This window comes from Rhinoderma darwinii, chromosome 13, assembly GCF_050947455.1.
Source record: "Rhinoderma darwinii isolate aRhiDar2 chromosome 13, aRhiDar2.hap1, whole genome shotgun sequence".
NCBI classification, from domain to species: Eukaryota; Metazoa; Chordata; class Amphibia; order Anura; family Rhinodermatidae; genus Rhinoderma; species Rhinoderma darwinii.
The window spans coordinates 15,253,869-15,267,549 of record NC_134699.1 but is presented as its reverse complement, the minus strand read 5'-3'; the positions used below and the strand labels follow the sequence as shown (position 1 = coordinate 15,267,549).

The 13,681-nt window shown below is 39.4% G+C and overlaps 1 long non-coding RNA gene across 3 annotated transcripts in view; it reads left to right on the top strand.

Moving 5' to 3' along the window:
* LOC142666799 (uncharacterized) overlaps positions 1–13,681 on the top strand; it is a 273,154-nt gene that overhangs the window by 110,006 nt on the left and 149,467 nt on the right. For 2 of the 3 annotated variants that reach the window (XR_012851732.1, XR_012851734.1), the window contains exon 4: positions 8,851–8,939. This is a non-coding gene — a long non-coding RNA (uncharacterized LOC142666799). Of the gene's footprint in view, positions 1–8,850; positions 8,940–12,502; positions 13,196–13,681 lie in introns of those variants that run through there. The other variant, XR_012851733.1, reaches the window with a different exon arrangement.

Here is a 13,681-nt window from a genome sequence, read left to right as displayed (position 1 = left end):
CTTTTGAAACATTGAGTCCTGAGCTTTTGTTGCCATAGAGCCATTACAATTATGGGCTCTTTAGCAGTTCTTCTGCGTTAAATGATTACAAATGAGTTTTCTGATTTATATCTGGAAATTTGAACAGTTGGAAGGTTTGTAATTAAATTTGGCGTTATCATGCAGCTTGTCTTCAAAGTCGTGAACTCATTTCCTGGGATGTGCTTTGTATGGATGCACGACCTTGGCGTCTTTAGGGATGAAGGTTTAACCTTGACCTTCTGATAGATAGATGCCTGAATTTGCTCTTCTCTCTGTGTATCTCTCCTGAGAGTGTGAATGTGACATCCCGGCTTTATTTCCTTCCCCTGAGATATGATGGTGTGAGTGCTGCACTCCTGAGTGATATTGCTATTCTGAGTGATATGGTTGCAGATGTAGACTTGTGTTCTTTAGAGGATTGAATGAACTGCATGACTTTTCATACCTCAAGGATTTCATGATGTATCCAGGCAAAGTTCCATTACAGTTTAGCTCGATCATGATAATCCTCTTAGTTTTAACTACTATATAAAAGACCACTATGAAAGTGCTAAATACTTGAAGACTCAAGTGTGTTTCGCACCGTTTCTGAGAAAGTTAATTATTAAGTGCACCAGCTGGCGTTAACAGCGTAAGCACAGGAGAGTGAATAATGAATGTATGTAAACTGTGCCACAATTTAGAGGTGCTTCAAAGGGGTTGTCCGATGACAGAAAATGTTCCTAATTGGTTAGGAAATTTATAATGGGGACACTTATTAATATACTTTCAAAAAACTGCAAGGATGTCAAGATTTCCCTGTCCTGTGATGTGGTCCCGGAAGTGGAGCTTCTCTCCTTAGCTGTGATGTGCCGACACAGCCTCAGGATGCAGGAAGCCCTTACCCCTTCTCTCTGTGTCAGTGACAAGATGAAGGAGCTGGCTGCCTGGCTAAGTTGATTAGATAAGCCCGCCCCTCTTTGTCACGGCTAATACACAGTAGCTTAATGTCCCGTCTGCAATTGTTCCTTTTCCTCCTGCTCTCCTTATAATCTTTTAGCACCCTTCCCCCCTTTGACTGTCAGCACGGAGATAATCTGCTTTCAGTGTGAACTGTACACAGCAATAATAATGATGGCTCACCTTGAAAATGGATAACTCCGTGTTGACAGTGGGAAGGGGAGATAACAGATAATAAGTCCTGAGGCTGTGTTGGCCTACCCACATGGTAGGAGTGTATGTGTAAGCTCCACAGAACCATACGTTCTAGGACCCTATAGTTTGAGAGAAGCTGTTTTTTAGCCGAAACTTTGCATGTCTGGATTAAATCCACTTTTTCATTTGGCCAAGTGAGTACTGCTCCGTTTTAATTTTGTTTCCATTGGATATACCTGCGGATGAAATGGACCAAGTCCATAAGGAGATGTGAACTTTTTTTGTGATCTTCAATGGACCCTATAGCTGTCACTGTTATAATCTGACCTGAGTTTATAGGAGTGCTATTAAATGCTATGGCAGAACTGTATTAGTGATTCTCTAATGCTTTTCATACTAGAGGATACAGTAATGCCCTACTGCTAAAAGTTGATAATTGGTAGAACATACAGCGACAGTATCTCTTACCATACCCATCATCTGTTAAAACCATGATTGAAAAACATGGCGTGACTCTACAGATTATTGTTAAAATTTTACCATCTAACACTTTCTGCCTGACAGTTTTGCAATGGGATTTCTGTTTTTTGTGAGATCACTGCACAATTTTAATTAACTAAATTGGTCACAGAACTCTGAAAATGAACACGTGAATGGTAGGATTTACAGTCCATGTAGTCTCATGATATCATTTCTGTAGGAAATTAATAGGGGGAAAGAATCGTGGAATTAGGGGAGAAAATAAAACAAATGGATCTGGCTGTGGTTATGGATGGAAGTTTTGATTTTTCTTAAGAAAGATGTTGGTGAGAATTAAATATATTCTCCTGACATTCACATTCAAAAGAGGCAGCAACATTAACAAATTACTGATGACTTTTCTTTAAAAATAAATATATATATATATATATATATATATATATATATATATATATATATATATATATATATATATATATATACACGGAAAATGTAGAAGTAGTAACAGCACCGGGACTTCAGAGTAGATAAGAAGGTGTTGGTTTATTCACCACAAAAGTGAGCGATATTTCGGTTCACATCTGAACCTTTCTCAAGCCCAGATGTGAACCGAAACGTTGTTCACTTTTGTGATGATTAAAACCTTCCTATCTACTCTGAAGTTCTGGTGCTGTTACTTCTTCTAAGTGCTGCCGACACGATAGAACTGTATGGGGACGAGCGATCGGAGTAACGAGCGCTCGTCTCCATACTAGCTCTTTGTGAAAGGAGCAAACGAGTGCCGATCAACGAGCTGTCTTGTTGATCGGCGCTCGTTTCACATCTCAGGACGAGCCTTGTTAAAGGACCTTTAGGTTGTATCCATAATAGTTGAGATCTCACATATAAAAGCAGTCACCTACTGGTTCAGAGTCTGTGCGTGTCCTGCTATTTCCCTGTGACTTTATCCTCTCTACCCATTGAAATAAACGTGCTCACTGTCGATCCTAACCGGCATGTTTATGAGGGAGTCGGGAGAGATAACTATTGTCCACGTCAGCATTACGCCGACAGCTTTTCTCCCTTTTGTTAGAGATTACATGTAAACATTTCGTATAAATATCTATAAATCTCTTGCATTAATTAGCTGGAGAAATGTTTGCTGAGTGTTCCACATAGGACGCATTTTGTTTACGATTGTCTCGGTTCTGGTAAAGCTTTTACATACAAAACTGTGCGCTCTTCTAAAGTATTTTCTGCTCTATCTTAGAAGTTACGATTAACTCAATAAAGTAAACTGTGTCGGATCTGAGGCACAATGCAGACACAAAGTCTATCCAGCACTATGATTTATATGGAGTATGAGGTTCCCTCTTCCAGTCATTTGTGGAACATCTTGTATTGAAGGCCAATTTATTGAAGGTTTTTTTCTTCCTCGTGCAAGACCAAACAGGCTCAGTCTACAATTGTGACGCAGATGTGAAAGAGCCTAACACGTTTTTCCTGTCAAATCCAGGTCATCTCTATTATAAATATATGCTTTTAAAAGAAATTTATTTTGCCTTATGATTTATCTAATTTAAGGGGTTTTCTCAACATAGAAAGTGATGGCATATCGCAAGGTTATCACTTACTGATCGGTGTGACCTCTGGGTGCCTTTCTGTGGCCCTTACTGCATTTTATTTTTACAGCGAAACTCCTGACCAGGTGGAGTCTGAAGAACATCAAGTAAGGGCCTGTTCACATCAGCGTTTGCCTTCTGTTTGGGCTTTCCATTCATCTGTTCAGTCAGCAGAACAGATGAATGGAAAGTATTGTTTCTGTTTGCAATATCATTGATTTCAACAGTATTTTGTTTCAGATTGTTTCAGTTTTCCTCTGTTCTGCTAGGTTTCCGGTTTTTTTCTGTAGTGTCTGACAATGAGGAGTGTTATTTGGACAGTTAAGGGCCTGTTCACATCAGCGTTACTTTTCCGTTCATGGATTTTGTTGCAGCGTTCTGTTGAAGGAACCCATAAACGGAACGGTGAAAGGAAACCATAGTTTCCGTTTGCGTTACCATTGATTTCAATGGTAATTTTTCCATTGCAAACGGTTTACGTTTGTTTCCATTCCGTAAGGTTTCCGTTGTTTTAGCGGGAACAATAGCGTAGTCGATGGTAATGCAAACGGAAGCTATAGTTTCAGTTTGCCGTTCCATTCATGGGTTCCTCTGAACAAAAGCTGCAGTGAAACCCATGAATAGAAAAACGAATGCTGATGTGAACACAGCCTTAGGCTACATTCAGATGAGCGTATTTAACCTCGGACGTGAAAAACTGCAGTTTTTCAAGTCCGAGGTTCACCCTTGCAGGAGGCATTGTCACGGATCCCCCATAGACTAGAGTCTATAGAGGGAAGCGTGACACACAGTAAAATTGGACATGTCCTATTTTTTCACTGACCCTTCACACGCTCCGTTGAAACAACAGTCGTGTGAACGGCCCCATTGAAATACATGAGTCCGTGTGACGGCCGTTGTTTTATTGGCCGTCACGCGGACGAGATACACGCTCGTCTGAATGAGCCCTTAATCTTTCTCTTTATTTCCATGATAATTTCACAACGCCTTTACTTCGGTCTGCAGCTGCTGGTTGAATTGGATGTTTCTTCTAAGCAAGGCCACTTCTTCACCAGACCTTATATGTCACTCAGACGTCTTTATTTCCTTTGTGTAGAAATTGCAGAACATTGACTATTAGGCTTAGTTTGTTCTAAGCACTTTCACTAATGAACTTCGCATACAGGTTGATTGAAGGTGAGGGGTCATTACGCTGTCCGCTGCACCCCATCCATTCTTTCATAACATCTGCCAGCCGGTATTACCACACTAAATCAGCCGTTCCATTACCCTGCTAAATCAGCTCTTTACTTCTAGCTTTTAGCTCCTCTACAGTTTCCCAGTGGCTCAGAGATTTACCACCAAAGCTGTTTGTGTGACCCCCTGGGATGCTGACAAGAAATGGATAAAACTCGGATTGAAACTGTAGACTCGATTCAGCCAAACATGAAAGAGAAATCAAATAAAGTGCCGTAGTCAATAAATGCCTTTTTGTGCTTCCAATTTAACATCTTTTTTTTTTCATACCAGATAAGTAACTGGAATTGTGAGGTAATTAACGTTTATTCATGGTTCATTTCGATGGTGTGCAAAGTCTGATCCCCCAAATGAAATTGTGGCAGGGTACAAGGACCTAATCTTAACACTTTAATGTGTGTAATTGTATTACTGCAGCTTGGAGAAAAGAAAAGAAGTGAAAAAATACTTATGCATTAACAGATTTTCTGGGAGACGCCAGGTTAAATGCTAAAGAATTGTCTTACAGGATTTAATGGAGGACATGTGAAAGGTTTTCATAGCTGAGTTTATAATGGACACATTAATGCAAAAATCCCCTTAACCTTTCACTCAATGTTTTTCCCCTTTTTCATGGTCAAAGCGGTTTATTCATTCGAAGGTGTTTTTCAACTCCACAATAGATCTAAATGAAAAGCAATAATGAACATGATTATTATTATTTTCCATAGTGCTGCAATGTTTTGCAATGCACAGACTCACTTTGCTCCCTTTCTTTAGGGAGGCTCACAATTAATATAGCTTAGGGACACACAGTAAAGGATCAATTTTACATGAAACCAATTTCCATATGCAGATATTGCCCTGATTCGAACACCTACGCAATGCAAGTCTGGCTTTCAAATCTCGAGATACCATGTTTGTGGTGTTTATGGCTGTCCCCATAAGTATATATCCTTAAGATTTGCCTTGATACTTGGTTCCACAGTAGCTGAAGAGCAAGAGATTCTTTACATCCGCACTTCATGATGAGCCTGAATTCAGAAGTCCTCCTCTACAAATCCTCCACGATTATACAACGAGAATAAAAATGTTAATGCTTATGAATGAGCAATAATAAGAGAGATAATTACGATGGAACTTACTGTCTTTATTTCAGTACTGTTTGTGTGTTTATAAACCAAAGATTAAGGCAAAGGCAGAAAATCACTTCGATTTGGGCCGTACCTTCCCTGCTGATTCCTTTACCTTTAGAGACTAAATGAAGGTACTGATCAATCTGATTAGAGCCCTTTAAGGACGTGAATCATGCAAGTTCACGGGCGTGCAGAAAATTGGCTACCACTTATGGCAAAGATATGTAGAAAGTGTGAAAAGCACTGTGGCATTTGTTAATAAGCTCTCAGGCTATTTATAGGATATTGGAGTTTGGCCCTTCTGATTGGCTGTTATGCATGTAACGAGTCACATAACACCCCGCTCTACTAATTACACCACCTTCAACGAGCTGTAATGAACGGTCGGGATGCTTTTCTCTGTTTAATACGGGAATTACATCCTCCGCTATGGGGGATATAAGATTTAATCTTGATCGTTAACCTTAATTCCTGTGAGGGGGTCAAGTCGTGTTCCGAAACATAAGTAATTAGTACATGAGTAATATGATAACCTGCAGAGCCATCGCTTTTTTTAAAAATTATTTTATGGGATATAGGTACGATTCCACGGATCCATCGCTTTTAACAAGCAATAGAGCTCAGAGTGACAGCTTTTCTTTTTGAAGTATCCTCAGCTCAGTATATGGTTTATTTAAACAGATAGACAAACTCATTTGAGAGCAAAGGAAAGTAGTAGGGTGAAATAGTTTTAAAAAGTAAGTATACTATGTTCTTTTGGGTGATCTCTATGACTTGTTAACCCCTTAGTGTCCAAACCTATTTTTTATTTATTTTCATTTTCGTTCTACACTTTCCGCCTTATATGAGCCATAACTTTTTTTATATTTTTACGTCAATGGAGTAGTGTGAAAGCTTGTTTTCTTGTTTTTTCTTGTGGGAGGAGTTGTAGTTTCTATTGGAAACCATTTTTTTTATTTTTTTTTCCATTAAGTTTTTTATTGAAAAGATCTATCAAATACAAAGTATAGTAAGTACATTTGAAAACATTCAAATAATACATTACATAACAAAAAATAAATCGATGTGGACACAGATACAATTATGGTCAACGAGTGGCAAGATACATATGCAGCCAAATGTAAACTCATATGAAGAAGACCGACATGAGGAGAAGAGGATATATCCATATGGATTCCCAGGTTATCTAGAAATACGATGGTGGAATAGTGTTGTGTGGGGAATCTAGCCACAATCTCCATTTCGATAGGCACCATTTAAAGTACCATATAATGTTCTGGGAAACTGAAAAAAAAATTCTACGTGGGGTGGAATTGGAAAAAAAAACCTGTGATTCCTCCATTTTCTTTTGGGTTTCGTTTTTACATCTTTCACCGTGCGGTAAAAACGTCAAATTTACTTCTGCTGGTCAATACGATTACGGCGATACCAAATTTATATAGGTTTTTTGATGTTTTACTCCTTTTACAAAGAAAAAAACTTTTTGTTAGAAAAAAAAAAGTTTTTTTTTCCATATTCTGAAAGCCATAACTTTATTTTTTCGGGGATTGAGCAGTGTGAGGGCTTATTTTTTTGCATCACAAGCTGTGGTTTTTATTGGTACCATTTTGTTGGTAAAAATGACTTTTTGATCACTTTTTATTTAAAAAAATGTCACTTCTAAGTTGACCAAAAACAGCGATGCTGGCGGTTTATATTCTTTTCTTCAACATGCGCATTAAACAATGATATATCATAATAGTTCTGACTTTTACGGACGCAGCGATAACAATTATTTTTTTTTTTTACATTACTTAAAAGGAAAAATGTAACTTTTAATTTGTTTTTAATTTTTTTTTACAACCAAAAACATTATTTAGCTTTTTTTATTTTTAGGCTGGGCTTAACAGGAGTGAAGGCGTGAAGGCAGTCCTGGGGGCCTTCATTAGGCCACTGGGCTGCCATGACAACCATTGGCGCCCCTCGGTCACGTTGCGAGGCCGCCGATGAGCTGTCAGAGGGAGGCGCTCCCTCTCTATATCGCCTCAGATGCTGCGGTCACGATTGACCGCAGCATTTGATAGGTTAAGCGGCCAGGAACAGCACGATTGCTGTTCAGGGCGGTTAGTGCCGGGTGTCAGCTGTAATACACAGCTGACACCCACAGGGTATGGAGCACGCTCTGCGAGTGAGCGCACTCCATACATTCACCTCCGGACAATGATGTGCACTTACATCAAGGTGCTTTAAGGGGTTAATGTACTACAGATTACAAACACATTGGGGAGATGAACGAATTTGAATGCGACAGAATTCTAGCTGTAGTTGTGTAAAAAAAACTGGCGTACATGCCTTGCACCAGATTTATTATGTGTTTTAGACACTTTGCGCCTCAATACAGTTTGGGAAAGTGTCTAGAAAAGGGGGCTTGAATTAATGAAAAAGGGGGCATGACTTAAAATGCTTCCTGCGGCAATAACTTTTCTGCTTATAGTATATGCTTTCTCTGATCTACAGAGGGGTGCAGTAATGCAGTCTTCCTAATGATATAGCCATGTTCACCTGTTCAGGATTCTGTCGGGACTTTTAAAATCCACAACATGTTCTTTATTTACGCAGATTTCGAAGTGAAAGCCACAGATTAGCGCCATTGGATTACAATGGGGCTAATCCGTTGCAAAAAAATCTATTGCGGATTTGCCTGTGGCATATCCGTGCCGTGTGAACATGACATAATGGTTTATTCTTTGTGTATATAACCATATTGGCATTTTATACGCAATCATGGTCTATGTTCCCTAACTTTCAGGAGCTCATGCGTGATTTCCTGTTGTTCACACAAGAATGAGTCTTGTTCTTTTGCATGTCTACTCAACTGTGGAAGATGCTGTATGTTGTTTTTTTAAGCTTATTATTATTGATTTATTATGAACTGTATGTCAGCCAATTGTCACTTACAGCCTGTTTACATCTGCGTTGACGTTTTCCATCAGAGGAGCAGAACAACAAAAATACCAGTAGCGCCAGCTCCGTTGACCGACGGAGACTACCGTCACCTTTTGGAACCCATTGACTTTTATGGGTTTACGCTGGGGCGTCTCTATTTTTGGCCGGATCTGCGACGGAGGCCCTTAGCTTCCTATTTGCTCTAAACAATGTATTGTAGCTCATTGGCTGCCCCACGATTATATCATGTTTAATCATATTATGCTTTTATCAATTATGTATTTTTGGCTTACAGTAGATCAGAGACAATAATGCTTTTTTTTATATGTATTTTTCAGAGATCTTTTATTAACTCACTGGATCAGTGGACTTGATGAACACAGGTTATGTGTTACCTCCTCAAGGCTTGCTCATGGAACGAGAGGTGGTAAGTACTGGACTTGTTCCTTTTAATGTTGTGACCTCTATATCTGACTATTATAGAAGTTCTCTTTGACTGTATAAAGGTTTATTGAAAATATACAGGACATGCTCTGAATTTTTATTATGTTACGTGCTTCAATTATTTCCCCAAACTATTATCTCTGAGACAATTGCTTATGGGCTCTGACAAGGGCATACATAGATCCGTATCCTAAGGAGGGATCAGTTATTCTCATAATATATTTTCTAGCATATTGGAAATATCTTTGTACAATATTGAGCGAATTTGATCATCCGATCAATATCTCTACTTTTACTGTCTGGTTCTTGGCCAGATCATTGGGGCTCAAGTGACAGAAGACAGATTATTGGAAAAACTGTCATGAGTATATGAAGCAACCAAGAGACCAAATGCTTGTAGCTAATAGGGACCCATGACAATATTTATTGTCTATCACAGTGGATTAAATAAGTAACCACCAAACTCCCATTTGGTAGACCACAAGGAAGTATATGTTGTATGCAAAACAGAACTTCTTATCAGCTAAGATGTGAAACAGGTCAGTTGTCTGTCTTACAAGGCCCGTCCTGGGCTGTGTAAACGAGTGCCCATACATTACTATCATGTCGACAGCTGGTCTCCCTGTTTACTCAGGGAGATGCGCTGCCGACAACTATAATATTTTTCATTTTTAAAACGATACAATCAGCAGAGGAATGAGCGTTTGCTCGTTCATCTGCTGATCGCTGCCCTGTTTACACAGGTCAATTATCGGCAACAAGCGTTCTGTGAACGAGCGTTTGCACAATAATTGGACCTCATAAAAGGGCCTTTACAGCCCCCAATTGTGAGGTCAGTGGTCATTTGGTGGATGCTATTGCACCTACTAGCTTGGTGTTATTAGGATGTATGCTTGACAAGGTCTCATTCTGTTTTGGTGACAGAGCTATTGCAAAAACTATAATAACTTTTATATAAGGCTGTCCATGGAAATTATGAAACCTTCAGCTTATCCAGCAAATTAATGGATTATTCATCTGCCATGTTTACTAAACTGTCCTCACCTACATGTAGCAGGCAGTTTAATCACTGGCTCTCATAGGAGTACGTTTCTTTGGAAGTCACTGTCCACAGTGTACACAGTATAGGAATTTTGTTTTCGTTTGATACGTCTCCTGATATATGGATTAATTGGATGTAGCATAGCATTAGGTTAGGACCGTTTTGTGCTGTTCATTCACTTTGTGTTATCTTACAAATCTCATTCTTGACCCTAGGGTTACAGTTCAGCTCTAGAGATTGTTCTTAGAGACCTTTGCTGAAATTGCTTTCTCTTATGTTATCTGTAGTAAGGGATAAGATAGGAAGAGTGTACCAAGACAAACATCATTATTACACTGTGTTAAAATAAGCATGTGTCTCCTCTCTTTGTTTAGAAACTGCATTAGTAGAGATTAGTTTGTTGGAAAAGAGTTGTATGTTATTCTCAAATGGTCTATAGGGAATGCTATGAACTCTACTCAATTAGCAGACATCTTTAAAGAAGACCTCCAGTGAAAACACAACTTTCCATGTCTGATCACCCCACCTGACTGTATACTATACTCAAAATTTATTTTATTTATACTGTACTTCTGTTTTTAACTGCTGCCTTGTCTGTGCTTTAATAAAAAGCCTCCATTTTTTAGATTCCCTCAGCTTTATCTTCCTCTCTGCTTTGCTATCAATCCTATGATGCTTCAGCACAACATCACATGACCAGCTAAAGACCGTACAATTTCTGCACACTGGGTGACATTGTGATTATCATTCTCTCTATATTCTCCTAAATAAGCTGCTTTAACCCCTTCCCGATGTATGACGTATACTTAAGTCATAGCCGGGTAGGAGCAATACGGAGCAGGCTCACGGGCTAAGTCCACCCGCTCCATACAACATGGGTGTTGGCTGTATCTTACAGCCGACACTTCCCTGTAACGAGCTGGCTCGTTTAACCCCTTAGATGCCGCCATCAATAGCAACCGCGGCATCTAAGGCGTTAGAGAGAAGGGGGCGATCGCATCTGACCGCCCATCGACCCCGGCAGGAACCTGGAACCTCAGAATCATGACATATTGCAAAACATTAGTGTTGCAGTATAACGTGCAAGCGATCCAACAATCGCTGGTTCAAGTTCCCTAAGAAGACTAATGGAAAAAGGTACAAAGCATTATAAAAACAAAACAAATAACTAATAATAATAATTAATTGGTATCGCCGCATTAAATGTCTCATCTATTACAATAAACCGTTATTTAACCCGCATTGTAAACGCCGTAAGAAAACAAAAACACCAGAATCGCTAATTTCCAACAAAAAATAGATTAAAAAGTGATCAAAAACTTGCATGTACGGAAAAATGGTACCATTAAAAAATACAGCTCGTCCAGCTAATTTCATTTTTAACTATTAGTTTCCTTGCAAAAGTTGTAAAAAATATATCTAAAAAACAGAAACTATATTAATTTGGTAATCGTATTGACCCACAGAATAAAGTCAACATGTCATTTTAATTGCACGGTAAACGCGGTAAAAACGAAACCCAAAAAACAATGGAGGAATCGCGGTTTTTTTCCCATTCCACCGACAAATATTTTTTTTCCTGATTTCTAGTACATTATATATGGTACAATAAATGGTGTAATGATAAACTACAACTGCAAAAAGCAAGCACTCATATGGCTATTTTGTGATGGCTTTTGGAAGCTGGGGAGGATAAAACGAAATTTGAAATCTGAAAAATGGCTGAAACGGGAAAGGGTTAAAAGAAAACTTTCAAAAGACCAATAATTATGCCCAAAAATTGCCTATGTGCATCCATGACGTTATTTCCTTCAGCCATGTTATAGAGACATTGAAGCACTCCACATAACCAGTAACTATAGTTCAAAAAATCTTTTGATATGTCATAGAGGCATATAAGAAGTCTTGACTAGTGGGGGTCCTGGTGCAGAAACGCTTAATTAAGTGCCCTGCATCTTCGGCTTTGATCTGCGCTCCCTGTTAGACTGAACACAGCTCACATAGAACCGAGGCCGAAATTACAAGCTAAAACCATCAGTGAGCCTTCTAACCACACGATCGTTTGTCACTTTAATTACATATGGGGAAAGAAGGGGGAACGGTGTATTTTTGCTGGCAGTTCTTCTTTAAGGGAAGTTGTTGCCACTTCTTTCATTCTTGTTTTTGGTCCAGTTTTTGGCTCAGCTTTTGTTTTTTGTTTTTTTAGTCAAAGCCAGAAGTGGATTCATAAGGAAAGAAAGGTATAAATAAAAGACCTGTGTTTGACAAAAAAAACACAAAAACAAAAATGGCCTTAGCCCCTCTAAAAAAGACCACTAATTGTTTGTTGAAAATATTTTCCCTAAACACCACAGACCGTCTGGTTATTTCATGATTTGTTTTCTAAAGTCATAAAACAATAGAATTTTTACTGCAATGTTTTCATACATTTCACTATTTGTTTTTTACCTGGAATTGTTTGGAAGCTAGAAATGATATGTTGTTCATTGGAGGGTTTCACACAGGTAAATAACTGGTAACATCTGAACACCGGCGATAAACTAGAGAGACTACAGAACTGGCCGTCTCTGCTCCTGCTGCGTTCACCTCACTGGTGCTGTCCACAAGAAAAAACAAAGAAAGCAATTGATTGAATTCAGTTCGAGGCAATGTGTTGTTCTCACTCATCCTGCAGATTGTGTCAGCAAATAGCAGCAAACAGGAAAATACTGAGCCAAGGACCGCACCATCTCACACTGACCTTCACACGCTGGATATGGGGAGAACTTTGGTTTACATTGCGGCCTTGCTGGGTTATATAATATTATGAGGCTTCCATTTCCCATAATGAATTACACTCCATCTAATTAACATTGCTCTCGACAGTTGTACAGCGACAAATAAAAACAGTGTCCTCATGTACATGGTGTGGATGCTGTACGACGGCGAGCTATGGAGACGCACGGGATTCTGTGTGCCATCGAGTGCTATATGTATGGAGCTACTGTATACTCCCCTAAAAGAATACGATGGAGCCTGCCACAATTTTTTTTTCTGTCGGATTCATGCAATACCCTTTACAGTAAAGGCCCTGTGAATTTCTATGGGTGCCCTATTATGTCTCTGTACAAAAGAGATCCTTAAAGGAACAGTGTCATCACAAAAATTGTTTTCATATGTTAAAGATGTTAGTGCTTTATTAAAAACGTTTATATTTATTTGTGTGTTTGTGTTTTACTTTTTCTTATTTTTACACTTTTTCTTCCCTATGGGGGCTGCCATTTTTTGTTCCATTTCTGTCTGTGTCGATTAACGACACATACAGACATGGAATACGGCAGCCACAGTCCCATAGGGACTGCGAACGGCTCCCGTCCCATCCACTTCTGTGTACGCCGTCTGTGTGGGAACTGCGCATGCGCCGCTCCCACACAGTCCAATTTGAAATTGGCGCCGTCCGGCGCCATTTTCCTGTGGACCGGAAGTCGCAGCCGGACAGTAAGATTACTACTTCCGGTCGCGGCTTCCGGACTTGTGCACTTGGACCAGCGGCAGCAGACGGAGCGGACGGGCCGGAGGGAGCCGCGGCGGCAGGAGCAGGTAAGAGATTTCAATGTATGTTCGTGTTTGTGTACGTTTACTACTGTATGTAAACCTACTACACTGTGTGTTAGCTCAAAAAATGGCGACACACAGTGTAGGAG